This window comes from Mirounga leonina, unplaced genomic scaffold (genome assembly GCF_011800145.1).
Source record: "Mirounga leonina isolate KUSES-001 unplaced genomic scaffold, KU_Mleo_1.0 Mir_128, whole genome shotgun sequence".
Lineage (NCBI taxonomy): Eukaryota > Metazoa > Chordata > Mammalia > Carnivora > Phocidae > Mirounga > Mirounga leonina.
This window is the reverse complement of record NW_023270320.1, coordinates 12,379,826-12,397,507: the sequence shown is the minus strand read 5'-3', so window position 1 is coordinate 12,397,507 and position 17,682 is coordinate 12,379,826.

Sequence of the window (17,682 nt, the reverse complement as noted above, 5' to 3'; positions counted from 1 at the left end):
CTCTGTCCTGGGCAATCCCAGGATTAGATTACGATGTAATTATTATTCATGAAATGTAAAATATAAGTAAGGAAAATATTATTTAGGTAGATGGTATTTTATTTTTTATTTTATTTATTTTATTTAAATTCTTCTTTTAAAATTTATTTGAGAGAGAGAGAATGAGAGAGAAAGAGAGCATGAGAGGGGGGAGGGTCAGAGGGAGAAGCAGACTCCCCATTGAGCAGGGAACCCGATGCGGGGCTCCATCCTGGGACTCCAGGATCATGACCTGAGCTGAGGGCAGTCGCTTAACCAACTGAGCCACCCAGGTGCCCCTATTTTATTTAAATTCAATTAGCCAACATATTTAGTACATCATTAGTTTAAATGTAGAGGTCAATAATTAATCAATTGCATATAACACCCAGTGCTCATCACATCACATGCCCTCCTTAATGCCCATCACCCAATTACCCCATCCCCCCACCCACCTCCCCTCCAGCAACCCTCAGTTTGTTTCCTATAGTTAAGAGTCTCTCATGATTTTTCTCCCTCTCTGATGACTTCCCATTCAGTTTTCCCTCCCTTCCCCTATGATCCTCTGCACTGTTTCTTATATTCCACATATGAGTGAAACCGTATGATGAATGTCTTTCTCTGACTGACTTATTTCGTTGAGCATAATACCCTCCAGTTCCATCCACATTGATGTAAATGGTAAGTATTCATCCTTTCTGATGGCTGAGTAATATTCCATCATGTATATATACATATATATATATACACACATATGTATATATATGTATATATATATATATACCATATCTTCTTTCTCCATTCAGGTAGATGGTCTTATAAACCCTTGTTTTAAATTAGACATTTTTATATTGATGCTTAGGCATGTTAATGACAAAATTTATTCGATAGAAGAAGCATTAACTGAATAAAATGTCTTTCAGATAACAAACTTGCAGTGAAAGTCTAGCAGTCCATACCACAAATGTATAGAACTGTGGCTTAGCTAAATGGAAGGCATAGCAACTGGGGGTAAGTAGCAAACTTTGTTTTAATATGTCTGAGTTAAAACAAAATAAGATTGCTGAGGGGGAGAGTTATAAATTATTTCAGTAAACAAATTATTTTTGTGCACCCTTAAGCTGGTGAAAAAGCAAATGTTTACCTGAAAATAATTGATATGCTAATTTTAAATAATTCTTTTCTAGGCATTAAACCAAATCTCATAAGACCCCCTATTATGGTACTTCTTTGATTAGTTTGAATTGTCTCGGGCACTTGCAATTTTTTCAAAGATTGCATTTCTCTGAAAATATCTTATAATTTAGTATTTCCACTCTTTCTGGCTGTTCTTTCCTTCCTTCCTCTAAGGGTTACTTTCAAGTCCTTCTCTAATTTACAGGGTGCATATTTTCTATTTCTACCTGTAATTTTGTGAAAATAAAGCAATTGTTCAATGGGTAGTAATATGAATGCAAAAATATGTCCCCACTGAAGCATTAACATAATTTAATGAACATACAACAAAATTAAATTTAGCAGCCAATAAGGAATATAATTCTTACTTACATTTTGAAATGGTGGTAACAGAGGACTCTGTTGCCTGTTTTATAAATGCAAGCTTCACACTGATTTACTCTTTTAAAATTCTATGGACCATATAAGCTACTCAATTTAAAGTTTTCACTGTTGAATTCAAGCTTCTTTGGTTAAGTGAAGAATAAGAATAAATACTGTCTAAGGGCTCAATATTTATGTGTTCCTCCTCCCACAAATTCATGTGCTGAAGCCTTTTTAATGCCAACATGATGGTATTCAGAGGTGGGACCTTTGGGCAGTAATTAAGTCATGAGGGTGGAACCTTCATCATGGGATCTGAGACCTTTTTGAAGAGACACAAAAGGGTTTGCTTTCTCTCTTTCTCCCTGCCATGTGAAGATCCATGAAGATGCCCATCAGCAAACCAGGAGGAGGGCTCTCACTAGAACCCAACCAAACTGGTATCCTGATCTTAGACTTCCAGCTCCAGAACTGTGAGAAATAAATTTCTGTTTTTTAAGCCATCCAGTCAATGCTATGCACAGTAGTCTGAACGGACTAAGACAATCTATAGAGAGGAAAATATAATAATTTAATTTCTCTTGAATTCTATATAACCCTAGTCATTAATCTATATCCATATGTAGTAAAGATATTTAAGCAGAATGTACAATGCATAAGATACGCACTTACCAAGGTAAAGTAGACAGTGTTTATCTTATTTTTATTTTATTTTTTTAAAATTTTATTTTATTATGTTATGTTAGTCACCATACAACACATCATTAGTTTTTGATGTAGTGATCCACGATTCATTGTGACAGTGTTTATCTTAAATTTCATACACCCACTTAGACTTTTTTGGTTTTATAATTTAGCCTGTTTTATAATTACTTCTATGAACTCCTTATTTATTTCAAGTTTTACAACATGTATTCCTTCTTTGATGAAATGCAGACCACAGATATTGTAATAGAGCTTAAATTGTGACAAAAATTCAACTGTGGTAAAAGAAATACACCAGAAGTAGTACTTGGCTCACTTTAAATTTTATTGGAATGAGGCATCAAGTAAGTTAAGATGTGCAGGGGAGAGCTGATGGGTTATGATTTAAATTTTAGGTTCTACTCATTATTAGAAATCAAAATCAATTTAAGACACCAATTTTCAATAGTATTCTTATGTATAACTGAAACATAGACATATGTAATATTTGGTACAATAAAGATTCATGGCTTCTACTCTCTTGAGACATCTGTCTTCATGAAAGATATGAAGAGTACCAGCTCATGAGTTATGTAACCTTGAGACAATATTCCATTTCTACTTACAAGGATGAATAAATGTCATAATAAAGACCAACTATCATTTGTTATATACAAACTATGTGGTTCTTTTTTTTTGGCTTTTTTTTTCTGGATCTAAATAACTACAGGTGACATTTATGAGAAATGAAGTGTACTGAATTCAGTTGAGAAAGTAGAAGATTCTGTATCTCCATTGACTTGTGAGAGGTTTCACCATTCTAGTCCTCTCCTGACAGCCTAATGATCTTTACTTTCCCCAAATTCACATGATCTACAACAGTCATTTGGCAATTAATTGTGCACTGAGTTAATACCTAATCAGCATCTATTTCAGTACACATGTAGGAATATAGAGGGAGGATTGTTCTGGTTCCCCGGGAAACACACGGAGACAGATTTAGATGAAGGTTATTGGGGAATGCTTTGGGGAACAGTGGGGGTGAGGAAAGGAGGAAAAGGCAAAGGGAGAAATTGAACTGCCAGGCAAATGGCAGTAGGTCCTGCCAGTCCTTCTCACTTGGTTGGGGAGGCAGGGGTGGGTGGGGGGCAGCTCTCATTGCCTGAGGGCAATTCCCAGGGAGGGACTGTGTTCAGAGCTAGCCCATTGACAGCCTGTGCTTCTGGCTGATAAAATGAATCTAGTCCTGAAGCCTGGACCTGGGAGGCACACCACAGCATCCACTTCAAGCAGCAATGGATGCAATGTGAATAATATAGCCACAAGACTCAGATAGGCTGTTTTAAAAACTGGCTTCTAGTATATGGAAGGCTGTGTGGCCCTGGGCAAGTTACTTAACTCTTCTGTCCATACTAAGTGGGGATAAGAATACTGTAGGTATCTCAATGGCTTATTGTGGAAATGGATGAGTTAACACATACAAGGACATAGCAGTTCTTGGAATATTGTGAGTACTCTGTAATTGTCAGCTATTATTATTAGAGGTTGCTATAAAATAATGAAACTATTTTAAAAATACTAACTTACCCATAAGAGTATTTGTTCCCGTAAAGGACAAGAGGGGCTAGTAATAAATAAAAGCCCAAATCTCTAGTTGCTTAAAACAAGGATTTATTTCTTGGCCATGCTAGATATACAGCATGAATTGGCTGATGTTTTCCTCATTCTGTGACCCAACCTGACAGAGTAGCCACTAGCTGGATCACTGCCACTGGTATGGCAGGAAAAAAGAGAGAGAGAGATAGCATTTTATTTGTATTTATTTGTATTTTTTAAATATTTTATTTATTTATTTTTCAGAGAGAGACAGGAAGAAAGAGCGCAGCACACGCAGGTGCACAAGTAGGGGGAGGAACAGAGAGAGAGGGGCAAGCAGACAGGTCTCGATCCCATGACCCTGAGATCATGACTTGAGAGGAAACCAAGAGTCAGATGCTTAACCCACTGAGCCACCCAGGCGCCCCAAGAGATCGCATTTTAAATGCCTGCTGACTCTTAAAGCTTCCACGTGGAAATGATACATGTTATTTCCACTCACAGTCCATTGGTCAAAATAAATCACATGAGTACACAGAAGTCTAAAGGATGTGAAGGGAAGTACAATCCCACCCTTTGTCTGGAAGCAAAATCAGAATGACTTCATAAGAACACTGATGACTATTACAGTTTAACTTTAAAAACTTACTGGAAGGATATACACAGAATGACAGCTAACTTTTATTGAGCGCTTATTATGTGCCAGGCACTGAGATAGACAGCAATACTATGATATAGATCCTATTAATATCCCTATATTGTACATTTGAAAAAAACCCTGAGGTTTAGAGAAACTTGAACAACATCATGAATCTAGCAGGTGGTAAACATGGACTCAGATTCAGGCCTCCATGTGATTGCAAAGCTCACTGTTTCCTCTAAGAACTTCAGTGACACCACCGTGACTCAAATGTTTTCAAAATACATGCTTTTTAGGGGCTCCTGAGTGGCTCAGTAGGTTAAGTGGCTACCTTTGGCTTAGGTCATGATCTCAGGGTTCTGGGATCGGGCCCTGCATTGGGCTCCCTGCTCAGTGAGGAGTCTGCTTCTTCCTCTGGCCCTCTCCTGCTCCTGCTCCTACTCATGCTCTCTCTCTGTCTCTTTCTCTCAAATAAATAAATAAAATCTTTAAAAAAAATACATGCTTTTTAAATTTAAAATTTTTATTTCAAGGAACTGCTGTTGGAGTCTATTATTTAGAGGAGCCTAACTCCCAAAGTTAAGTCTCAAATGTAGTGGAAACTTCTTTCTTGTTCCCATGATGGCATCGGATGGGTAAACGTGTGAATAGATAGCCCTCATTCACTGGGTAGCAGTCAGACCAATGGAGACTCCACAAGCACAAGGCACGCAGGGGTTATCTGCCTTCCAGACAGCTAGGAGGATGCCTGTGGACTAAGCCTGGAAGTGATGCACAGCACTTCTCGTGTTCTGTTGGCTAGAAACTCAGTCACAGGGCTATCCTTGACCACAACGAAGGCTGGGAAATGTAGTTAGTTAGCTGTGCCCCTAGTGAGTCTTCCTCATGATATGACTATGCTTTTTATTTTCATGGGATTAAAATGGGATAAATGCATTTGAAGTTGGCAGGGCGTATCTCAAAGCCACCTCTTTGTTTGGCCTGCGTTCCTCTCGCCTCATTACTCTAGGGTAGTGTCATATTTGGATTTATTGCACTCTTTAACATTTATTATCCTGAATTTCTTAACATGTTTTGTAGTTTGCTTTTGTGCTAATGGAAAGGTTATAGCTGGAATTCTTTACCTTTCCTTTAACTGCTACGTGAGATTTTGTAATAATCTGCAGGACTATGTGGAGGACACTCTAATAAATAGTAAGCAGGAAAGAGCCTGCAGTATGACCCAGAGGAGGTGGGTTTCATGTGCTCTCTATTTTCCTGTGATCCTAGGATGGCCATCATTACTAGGAGCACGAGTGTTCAGTAACATATAACACTTTAAACAATGTTTAAATGCTCTTAAGGACAATATTATTTTGATTCTGTCCACTTGGGAGGGTCAGGGTCTATGTTCTTCAGACTCAATTTTATTTCTAGCCCAATCCAGGATCTGTGTATTTTGTTACATGGAGCATTATTAAAAGCAGCTCTAAAAGTTAACAAGGCAGATACTTGCATCATTATTTTGCAGAAGAAAAAATGGGTTCAGCGAGATTATGACTTTCCTTAGGTCCGACAGTTGGTAATAACACATTGAATGTGAAGTGAGTTCTTCCGATTCACTTGTTATTGTTCTTTCTGCCCAGCTATGCTGCTTATCACATTCTATTGAAAATACTCAGGAGCAGCAAATATTCATTCTTTGAAGATAAGTTCCAGTTTGGAAATAGCCAAAAGAAGTCCAGTATTAAATGTGGTGAATACAGTTGTTGACCAAGTTAGATAGTGCTATTTGGGATTTAAAAAATGAAGTATACCTATAAAGTAACACATTTTTTGAGGCACATAATACACATCTATTAAATATTCGTTAGTTTTACTTGAGGAGGAATTCATCAACAAAACAAGATTACTTCTTAAACAGAAGGATTGGTATCTTTAATATCAAGATAAAATCACTTACTGCTTCAGTATTTTCCCAAATGTTTATTCTTTGCAGACTGACTTTTGCTGTAGATGAAAGGGGTTCATAGACATTTTCAATCCTATTTACCGGAATGAGTTTTTGGCTCATCTTTCATATTGTATTACTGACCTCTGTAAAGAATTGCCCTCCTTTCCTTTATAGAACATTTCAGATACTAACCTCGCTGATTTTGTGATGTTGCCCCAATTTCATGTCTGGCACAAAGATAATATAAGCAGTGAGATACTTTGTGAACTTACTGAACTGTGGCCAGGCTTGTCCTGGGATCTTTACTCCTTCGCTTCATGACCTTGTGACTCATCCCAGCCCACAGCGGGAAGCGGGGAATACAAAGAGGTAGAGAGCTGTTGGCTTCATGGGGAGGACCACGACATTTCCCCATTCACTTCAGCTGCAGGGCAACATCTCCTTCAAAGCAACTGGGAGCGCTGCAAGGAAACTGCAAGGAGATATTGAGGGTACCTGAAATCAGAGGAAATTGGCATCTCTGTCTTCAGCTAGAAGCTATGACAAGCCCTTATGCCTTTCCTGGGACTGCCAGAGCAGTGGAAGGGTGAGAGATCTTGAGAGAGTAGCCTGGTGCTCCCTAACCTATGAGGTATACCTGAAAGTGGAGACTGGGGCTCACTTCTTACCTGGGGGATTCTGAAGGCAGGACTCGTCATAACAGAACAAAATGAGCAGGCACCAGGGAGGAGGCTGCCTTTCCATCATTTGGCATGGAAAAGATGTTCTCGTGTCCCATGGCTTAAGAGAATGCTAGGAAAGGTAGAAGCTATCTTAAAAGCACCTTGTCCCAAAAAGTACCTTGCTGAGGCAAGAGAACACTGCAGTAATAGGTTGGGATGGGAGGAAATAATTCCATTAGGGATAGGGAGAATTTTAAGAGATAAGCCAAAAACTGGATTACTTTTGTCTGGGAACTGTGCAGCATGGAGCGCCTGCAAAAATCCTAAAGAAGCTTCCCCTGAACTTCACAAAAGTGCTAGTATTTGGATGTCTGCCCCAAAAAGGTCATTGATGGCCAGCCAGTATTAATCAAGGGAGAACTAAAATGCAAAGTAATTAAGCAAAGAAAAAACATATACCTTTCCTTTAATCTCATCTTCTTCAACTCAGACTCTGGAAAAGCCAAAAGTGGGAGGGGAATGATGGGGAGGAAAGAAGAGGGGGTGGGGTGGGGGGGAGGGACAGGCTAGTCTCCTCACCCCCATTGCAGCCCTTAGTGAGGCAGTTGGGGAGAGGCTTTAAATTAGATATGAGATTAGATTTAGATTGGACCAAATGACTTTTAATCTCTGCATGGGAGTCACCCTGAAGGAAATGGGGCTTTTTCATATACCTGAAAGAATCTGGAGACTATGGGGTCTGTTGGAAATAAGGACCAAGAGATAGAGATTCAACAGAGCATGCTTAAAGACAGTGATTGGAGAAAAGTAAAGTCATTTCCACCAGGTTCACACTGTTCAATAAACTGAGTATACTGGGACAGATTATGCATTAAGGTTATTTTGCTGACTCTTAAAGAAGCTCTTTGGGGATATTGTGCCCAGAGCATGAACTTAAGGAGTTGGTAGGTTCCTTCCCTGAAGAATCAGTGTTGGGTTTCAGTCTATTAGGAATGACTTACTACCCATACTAAAATCTGTACTTTAAAAAAAAAAATCGTTAATATGATCTTCATTTGTGCATCATTTATTCAAACATTAATTGTCTTTGTCCTGCACACAAACAAAGGTAACTCTAAGGTAGTTGTCGGTGTGCTCAAAAGTAAGAGTAAAATCATAGTAATCTATATACCACCTACTATGTGCTAGGCACTTTTCTGAATGCTTCTTGCATATTAATTGAATTAATTCAGTAATTAGAAGGTAGCTATTGTCTATATTTTATAGGTAATGGAACTGAGGCACGAAGAAGTTAACCAACTTGTCTAAGGTTATGTAGCTAGTAGGGGCTGAACCTAGAAAATTTGGCTGCGGAGTTTATGTTTAAAACTACTGTTGCATGCAATACAGGGAATTTCCTTTATTATAGATTCTAATGAGAATATGACTAAGTTTAGAGATGGAATTACAGGGAGAAGAATTAATGTGCCCTGTAAACATGGGAGAAGGCTTCAAATTCCTGTATTCCAGTGCCACTGGAGATCTGGCCATGAATGGTAGATATGCTTGGCATGCAAGGGCTCATTAGTCTCATTTCAAAGATTAGTAATACCCGTTATAATATTTTCTTTGATCTTATCACTCAGAGAGCATATCCTATACAGTGAAATATACAGCTTAATGGATTCGTTTATTTTTGTTTTGGATCAGGCATTATGATTTCACTTAGACTTTATATTTACATCTCATATTTTTGGTGAGTCATTATGGGTTTGTCTTCTGATTGTTGGAGGCGGTCATGGAGAAGATGTGACCTCTGGTTGACCAGCGAGCTGGACCTGGGCAGTAGGAGGCTCCCCAGCCCTTCCTCTATCCTTGGAATGTATATTCGGCCTACTGTTCCTGCACTAGGAGCTATCTCAGGGGCCCAGCCTTGAGAGAGTAATGTGTTATTGTAATGGGTTATTGAGACCATCTTCGCTGTATATGTGACTGAACCCAGTTAAGGCCTCTATATAAACTCTCAAAATTATGGCAGGTGGGTGCAGAAATCTACTTGTCTTGTAGTTAGCTGCACAAGACAAGTCTCCTATGTAAGTTCCCTTGCTTATTAGAATTGCCACTTCCCAATGTGGAGTGGTCTGCCTCTTTCTGTGGTCTCTCTTTGCCCTGCATATATGGGGGCCAGTTCTGGATTTTACCCTGAGAAACTCCTGTGGTTTTGGGCCATCATTAAGGCACTGCAGGAAAAGATAAGGGAAGAGACTTTAACTCTTCATCCCCGATTGGGCCTGTTTCTTACACCAGGGAAGATCTTAGCTATGGAAAAATGACACATTCAATAAACAGGGACAACAAATAGAAAGCTATTTCTTATTCTGGTGGCATACAATTCTCAGAAGTGGCAAGGGAGGTTGCTCATTGCTGGCTTAGGGGCTCACCTCCTACGTCTATAAGAGGAAACCTTTGTGATGGTGAACTTTGCATTGGAGGTGCTGAGAACCCAGTGCTTCTAAGGTGCTAAGATTTGGCATGCTCTCACTTTCAGAAATAGTTTTTGAAAGGAAAGTCTAGGCTACCAGCTTTTTAAGAAGGCTTATGACAGGGCTTTTAGTAAAAACTATGCAGTCTCATGGGCAAAGCACAGAATTGGAAGAGCAGGATCCTCAGTTCTAAACCTACTTCTGAAAACAATCAACTTTATGATCCTGGGAAAGGAAAACTTTTTTTCTGAACCTTTTTATCATTTATGAAATTAAGAACTTTGGGCTAGACATCCAGGATTCTTTCCTGATCTAACATTTTGATGTGTTTCTGATTCAAAGCATAATCTAAAAGGGAAAGTTTATGACATTCTAACACAGCACCCCAGGTTAGAGAGTGGATAATAAAATATTTATTTGTACCACTCTTTCATGAGTAGATATAGTAAAAACTGATGTAAAACCTACCAGTAGGGCATGAAGTTAACGACTACTCTTGCTCTGATCTCTTTTATTACATGTCCTTGTTTTTTAGGCTCCTACATTCCTCAACCTAGTAGCAGACTCTTCCATTCTGAGACTTTTACCAACACTGCAGACTGGAAGTTGACATAAAGTAATTGTGGTTTACATGGAGTTAGGTTTATGTTAAGGGACACAAAGTGTCCTGCTATCAGCATCTGTGGACTGTTCTAAAGCAGAACAATCTGTAAAAATCAAAGGAAAACAGAACTGATAGAATTGGAAGCATTCTATTCTCATAGAAAGATATGCACAAAGTAAATGGATTTTAATTCCACCTGAGTTCTAAACATCTATTTATTTTCTCTCTGTGTGATTGAAGGTGCCGTCTCTATCCTAACCCTTCCAAGGGAAGGATGATGTTGAGAGCATCCATGGTGAAATAAGCAGAAAATGGCCAAATTGTTGAGAACTTAGTGCCAGGATTGTATCTTTGAGTCTTACGATTCATAATCTGCTTTTTACTTCCTTCTTCCTTTGACTTGACTGGGGTGTATGTCACAGTAAAAGTTTAGAAACATTTTCTTTTACAAATATGACCATTTAATTTCCCACAAGTTTTTAAAAAGTTTCTTCCCGGGTTGGATTCATCCTTAAGAAAAATCTCTTAGAAATTTTAAGAAAAATCTCTTAGAAATTTTAAGAATATCCATTGAATCCTTTTGGAATAATTGGAAAGAAAGCAAACATTCTGTTTACTTTTTTTTTTTTTTTTTAAAGATTTTCATTTATTTGAGAGAGAGAGAGCACACACACAGGCAGGGGAAGGGGCAGAGGGAGAGGGAGAAACAGACTCCCCACTGAGCAGGGAGCCATGCAGGGCTGATCCCAAGACCCCAGTATCATGACCTGAGCCAAAGGCAGACACTTAACCAACTGAACCACCCAGGCGCCCAAATTCTGTTTACTTTTATCACAGAGAAAGATGGAACTCCAAACAAACTTAACCATCAAATCTTTTCTTTCTTCAAATTTGGCGTATTTGTAAATAGCAACAATAAGCTCCATAAAGTGTTGCTATAAATAAATAAAATGTATATTTCTTATTCCTAAATATCAGCGTATGATGAAATTTTCAAATCCATTTTTGAGGGGAAATCTACAACTTATGTATAACGTATTTAGGATTTAAGTAGCGTTTTTCTTTCTTTCTTTCTTTTTTTTTTTGATGGTTTGTATGTTATCTATTGATAGTGCCTCACTACAAATAAGGCATAAGAGGGCGCCTGGGTGGCTCAGTCTGTTAAGCGTCTGCCTTCAGCTCAGGTCATGATCCCAGGGTCGTGGGATCGAGCCCCGCATTGGGCTCCCTGCTCAGCAGAGAGCCTGCTTCTCCCTCTCCCTCTGCCTGCCGCTCTGCCTACTTGTGCTCTCTATCTCTCTGTCAAATAATAAGGCATACGAAAGAAACTTGTGCTCAAGGAAAAGTGATAAAATAAAAATACTATTTGATCTCAACAACCCACCTCAATAATCTGCAGAATGATAAGAATGATTCCTTCTCTACCACATGGTATTGTGTTGTGTTATTAGTTAATCATGATATTAATAATAACATTAATATTCATCATCTCATTGTCCCCAAGGAGGGTACCGAGGAAGTCATATTAACATTCATCCCTATATTTCTAGCTCACTAGCTCCCATGGGTATAATTACAGGGTTATAGCTTAATATCCACATCCCCCCCACCAGCTCTTCCAAAGTATGCTATGGTAATGGCTGGGCATTCCCACCAGAGGGGCTGCCACACTCGTGTGGGAACTAAATCTGCTATTCTTCTGTCCTATCTTCCTTCTAAAGAGCTGCTGTCCGCCCCCTTCTCTGACAAGGGCAGTGACATTCCCACTGCTGGCTGTTTTCCCTTAGTTCCTTCAGAACACATCGACAGTGCTCCTTCTTCCCAGAAACGGAAAGCAGTCTTCCTTCCCACATTCTTTTTTCACTTGAGTTCTAAAGTGACATGCACAGTGTGTGCCTTTCAGTTCTATAGTGCTCTTTATCAAAATGACCATTTCAGCTTTTACTTGTGATTCTGTCGCTGTGAAGAGGAGCCCCTGTTTTGAGCTAGCCTAGGGGACACATCCCATACCATCCTGTTTTCCATCCTCTTCCCTGCTCTGTTTCTTCCCCAGGTCCCTCGTTTGTCCTTCAAAACACACACACACACACCCCAACAAAAAAAGCAATACCTCCTTCCCCCACCAAAAAAATCAAGAACTCATGCAAACACGTGGGAGAGATGATGGGACAGACAGGATTGCCAGCCCCAGAGCAGTAATCATGGCTGACTCAGTCTAGACAAACAGTGGTATAACAAAGGTGCACACCAGAGAATCACAGTTTGCATTCTATGACCGGGTTTTAAATAAGTGTCTTACAGCCTATTATAGAAAAGCACTTTTAAATGGTCAGATATGTCTAATAAAGGAGTAAGTGTCCCTGGGAAGTCATGAGCTTCTGACGATAAAGGCATTTAAGTAGACATATAACCAACCTAAAGGCAATTTCCAAAATGTGCCATCTTCATTACTAGGTTGGAAGATTCTTGAGGGCAAGATATCATTTAACCACTTTGTATTTTGCATAAATGAAATTTTAAAGATTTTCATGTATACTAAGACATTTTATTTTTTATTTTTTTGAGAGAGAGAAAGAGAGAGAGGGCATGGGGGGGGAGGGGGAAAGGGAGGGGCAGAGGGAGAGGGAGAGAAAGAATCTTAAGTAGGCTCTGTGTTGAGCTTGATCTCATGACCCTGGGATCATGACCTGAGCCAAAATCAAGAGTCTGATGCTTAACCCACTGAGCCACCCAGGCACCCCAAGCTGCTTTAATTCTTGCAAGTGTCCTGTGAAATAAAGCAGACTATGCTTATTTAATAAATAAGAAAATAGGCTCAGAAAATTCATGGTCATAAGGTTACAGGGCTGGTAAATAGCAGAATTGGAATATGCCCCCAGGCCAAATATGTCCCCAAACGTTACATCTATTGCCCAAGGCAAATGTCCAAGGAATGTTCATCTCTCGGTTGCCTGGTGAGGGCAGTTGCTTCTTTGGGGAAAGGAAGTGAACCTGAATGGGACTTCTGAATCGCCATACCTGACACAAAGTTCGATGATGTCTTGAATCACAAAAAAAGCAATCAGAAAATCCTTTTGGTTTCATTCTCTTTCTCCCCACCTCAGCTGGGCTGAAATATGTGAAATCTATAGGATTTCATGTCAGACCAAAGTATGCAAATTAGCAGCCCTGGGTTCTGAGTTTCTTCAGAGCAGACACCTTTCATGTCTGTATTCTTGCCTTATGCCACATAGTGGCCACATTGCCATTTTAGAATTATGGAATTAAATATACAGATAGAAGGATGGATGGCTGGGTGAGCAGGTAGAGGTGACCAGGGCCCCCCAGTGCCTGTGCCTTAAGGGGTCTGGCCCAGGTCTTGAAGACTCATGTTGCACCTGGCACTTAATGAAGCCTCCCTAACTTTCTAGCCACTCCGCAGTAGAGACATGTTGCCACACTGTTTCTCGTGGGTGGCTTCTATGGGTCGATAATTCACCATTTCTTTTGACTTGCTCTTCTCTCAAGCCCAGCTTCTTGTTAATTGTGTCTCAATTGTTCTGGACCCTGTGTCTCTTCCAAGACAGGCTGCTAAGCAAGCAAGCTTCTTTGGGAGACTGCAAATTCAGGACTCCAGCACCAGGAGTATAGTTAATTCATGATTTATGGTGAAGGTGTGCACTCTGAGTGCTATTGGTCAATGATGATAAAGTAAATGGCAGTTGCCTCTGTGGATTTCCTGTTGCCCCTTCAATAGCCACCATTTAGAAGTATTTAATCGGGTATAAAGTGCTGGGGGTGAGGAAACCTTTTCAGTTTGCCGCTGCCCTGTGGACTTCCTCTTTAGATTTTTTAAACTAGTAAAACTATTTCACATTTACCTGCATAATTTTGTCTGTTCTTTTCTTAGTTGAGCAGATAAACTATGCTTAGGTAACATGATGACAATTGCTCTGAGTCCCAGTTTTCTTTCTGTTCTAAGTTAAGTCCTCAAGGAAGCACACAATTTTACTGTCAGTAAGTGCTTTCACTAGTCCGAAGAGATCTGCTGAAAAGCATCAGCCTCTCATAGCCAAGGAGGTATCCCACGTTCTCCTTTCAAAGTTGAGATAAGAGGGGAGGGGGGTGGGAGGATGGGTTAGCCTGGTGGTGGGCATTGAGGAGGGCACATTCTGCATGGAGCACTGGGTGTTGTGCACAAACAATGAATCATGGAACACTTCATCTCAAACTAATGATGTAATGTATGGGGATTAACATAAGAATAAAAAAAGGAAAGGGAAAATTATAAAAAAAAATTGAGATAAGAAAAATTCACGATGGAGGGGACACTGAATATTTGAATATAATGCGCGAGTATGTTTACGGCATTATTATGCTGTGTCTGTGGTTTTATGTTTATAAATTAAAGTCTATAAATTTTAAGTTTTGAGCTGTGGTTCTCAAAGTGTGGTCTCTTCACCAGCGGCGTCAGTATCACCCGGGAACTTGTTAGAAATGCAACATCTTGGGCTTCCCCCTAGACCTACTGTATCAGAAACTCTGGGATGGGGCCCGGCAATCTGTGTATTTTCATACACAAGTGATGCGGGTGCACACTAATGTTTAAGAACCCCGGTTTTAGGCTGTTTACAAGAATGAGCTTTTTTTCTTTTTTTATCTTTTTAAAACGTTGGTGTGGACAAATTAAGTTGTCCCTTTTCTGAAAAGCATTTAAACACACTGAACAATTATTCATATCCTTTCTCAAACTTACGTTAATCATAGTAGAAATGCTAGTTCCCTTTCATTTTAAAATAGGGGCAAAAAAGAATAACTAACATCCCTTCAGTATATGGGGTGCCCTCGAAAATGAGGACTCCGGTACAGAAGCTAAAATGAAATACGTAAGCAAAGCGTTCTTAGCAGTGAACTGTTCTCGGAAGGCCTACTTTCACGCAAAACATATCCACAAGAATTACCCCTTAACACCACTTCGCTGAGAGAGGAGGAGAAAATGTGGGAGTTAGGTAAAGGCCTTTAAAAAAAATACATCTAAAAAAGTCATTAAAAAAACCAAACATAAGCAGCTTGTTTTTAATCATGCATAAAATGCTTTGTAAAACACGAAGAGGGGGTATCTGCAATTTAATGACTGTACGCCAGTGCTTTAAAATTTTATTGTTGTTTTTATTGCCTGGAATTCCATCTCCCTGTGACAGTCTTAGGGTACTACTAGGGTAATGCTCTGGGCTCCGGAGTGCGGTCATCACATTATTGCCATATCAGTCCGAGATTAATCAGCTGACATTGAGTGCTTAAAACTGGCTTAAAATAGGGGAATAGGGAAACTATGGTTCCCACTTTTTTTTATTTTTTATTTTATTTTTATTATGTTAATCACCAAACATTACATCATTAGTTTTTGATGTAGTGTTCCATGATTCATTGTTTGCGTATAACACCCAGTGCTCCATGCAGAACGTGCCCTCTTTAATACCCATCACCGGGCTAACCCATCCCCCCACCACTCTCCCGTCTAGAACCCTCAGTTTGTTTCTCAGAGTCCATAGTCTCTCATGGTTCATCTCCCCCTCCGATTTTCCCCCTTCATTCTTCCCCTCCCGGTATCTTCTTCTTCTTTTTAACATATAATGTATTATTTGTTTCAGAGGTACAGGTCTGTGATTCAACAGTCCTACACAATTCACAGCGCTCACCACAGCACACACACTCCCCAATGTCCTCTAGTTGGGGAGATGGGAATATGTGGGCTCAACAAAGTAAGAAGATCAAATGCGAGGGGCGCCTGGGTGGCTCAGTTGGTTAAACGACTGCCTCGGCTCAGGTCATGATCCCAGGGTCCTGGGATCGAGTCCCACATCGGGCTCCCTTGCTCTGCGGGAAGCCTGCTTCTCCCTCTCCCACTCCCCCTGCTTGTGTTCCCTCTCTCGCTGTGTCTCTCTCTGTCAAATAAATAAATAAAAAATCTTTAAAAAAAAAAAAAAGATCAAATGCGAGGAGGCTGTGGGACAGATTGCGAACGCACGGGAAGTGGTCACTCTGAGTATCTAGTATTTAAGAAAGGCTCCAGAGGACAGGTGGGCCTCCAAGGAGGCTTGCTGTCTATGGACTGTTTGCAGAAATGACCACAGTTCTTTCCCTTTGGGTATCTCTGCCCCTTGGTGATGCAAATTTTCAGCTCCTCACATTTAGAGAATCTATCCCTCTACTCCTGGATTTGAACTGGCTTTGTAAGAGTGGCAGTGACCAGGTGTCAGTTCTGACCCTAGGCCTCAAGAGGCCTTGCTTGCATGCTCATGGCCTCTCTCTTGGAACGTGGCCAGCTGCCATGAATAAGCCCAGGCCAAGCCTGTTGAAGGAAAGAGACCACATTCTTCAAGAGATGAGGCCATCTGAGGCTAGTCAGCCCCGGCAGAGTCATCAGTGGGGCCAGCTGAGAACAGAAGAATCCCCCGACCTGAGCCCAGTGAAAACTGCCAACCAGCAGAATCCTGAGCTAAGTGAATGTGTACTGTTTTAGGCCAACAAATTTTGGAGCGGTTGGTCATACCCCAGTAGGTAACTGGTACAAGGTCTGAAAGGTGGAAAGGAAGGGAGGAAGTGTGCGAGCCTAAAGTTGCAACTCCAAAAAGGCTGAGAGTCAGAAATGTGTGAGGTCAGGTCAAAGAAAAGTGAAGACACCCGGTAGGATTGAATGTCTGATCACTTTCTTTCAGTAAATTGGTAAGAGCATCAGTGCTAAAGAGAACATATACTGGAGGCCAGACCTGCACTATTACGCTGCTATGGGGGGATCTTCTCTGGAAGTACACCATCAGGGCATAAGAAGTAGGAATCCCCACAGTTGAAATACAATGAGCTTCAGGACCCTGTCCTTCTAAACCGGACTTTGAGGGAGAGACACACTGTTTTCTAGCCACCTATATTATGGCAAGGAAAAAAAAAAATCTTTGTGGCTTATAATCCTTATTTTTATACAAAAAAAATCTAAAACTTAAGTGACACACTTTTAATAAGCTGCTAGAAGCGACTTGCAGAATCCTAAAGTAAAAGATATTATGAAGAGTGCTTTTAAAATCTTAGATTCGGATCATATGGATTTATTGGCCATTGGATAACAACTTCAACTCAGTTTTATGAGGTCATTGAATACATTTTTCACCATAAAAAAGCCTAAGAGGAAGTATTTTCTTTTCAATGCTGGAAATGTGTTCTTTCTGTGGAGTGGTACTTATTTGAAAAGAACATCCCTGGGGGATGGATTCTTGTTTTAAAAATAGCTCCTGAAATTTGGCGGGACTGGGTGGGGGAGGGGAGTAGGGTAAAGTTGAGGGGGTGGTATTCCGATGGAATATTTAACCTACAGCTCCTCAGGTTTGAGATTTCTGTTCCAGCAGTCATAGAAGCATCTTTCATTTCATTTTAATCATTCAACAAAGCTGACTAGTTGACGAAGTGCCATAAACTTTATACAAAATGGCCTTAATGAGCAACTATTTTATTCAAACCTTGCTCCTATCAGCAGTACCGCACATGTCTTAAAGTCATGGGGAACCAGGGAT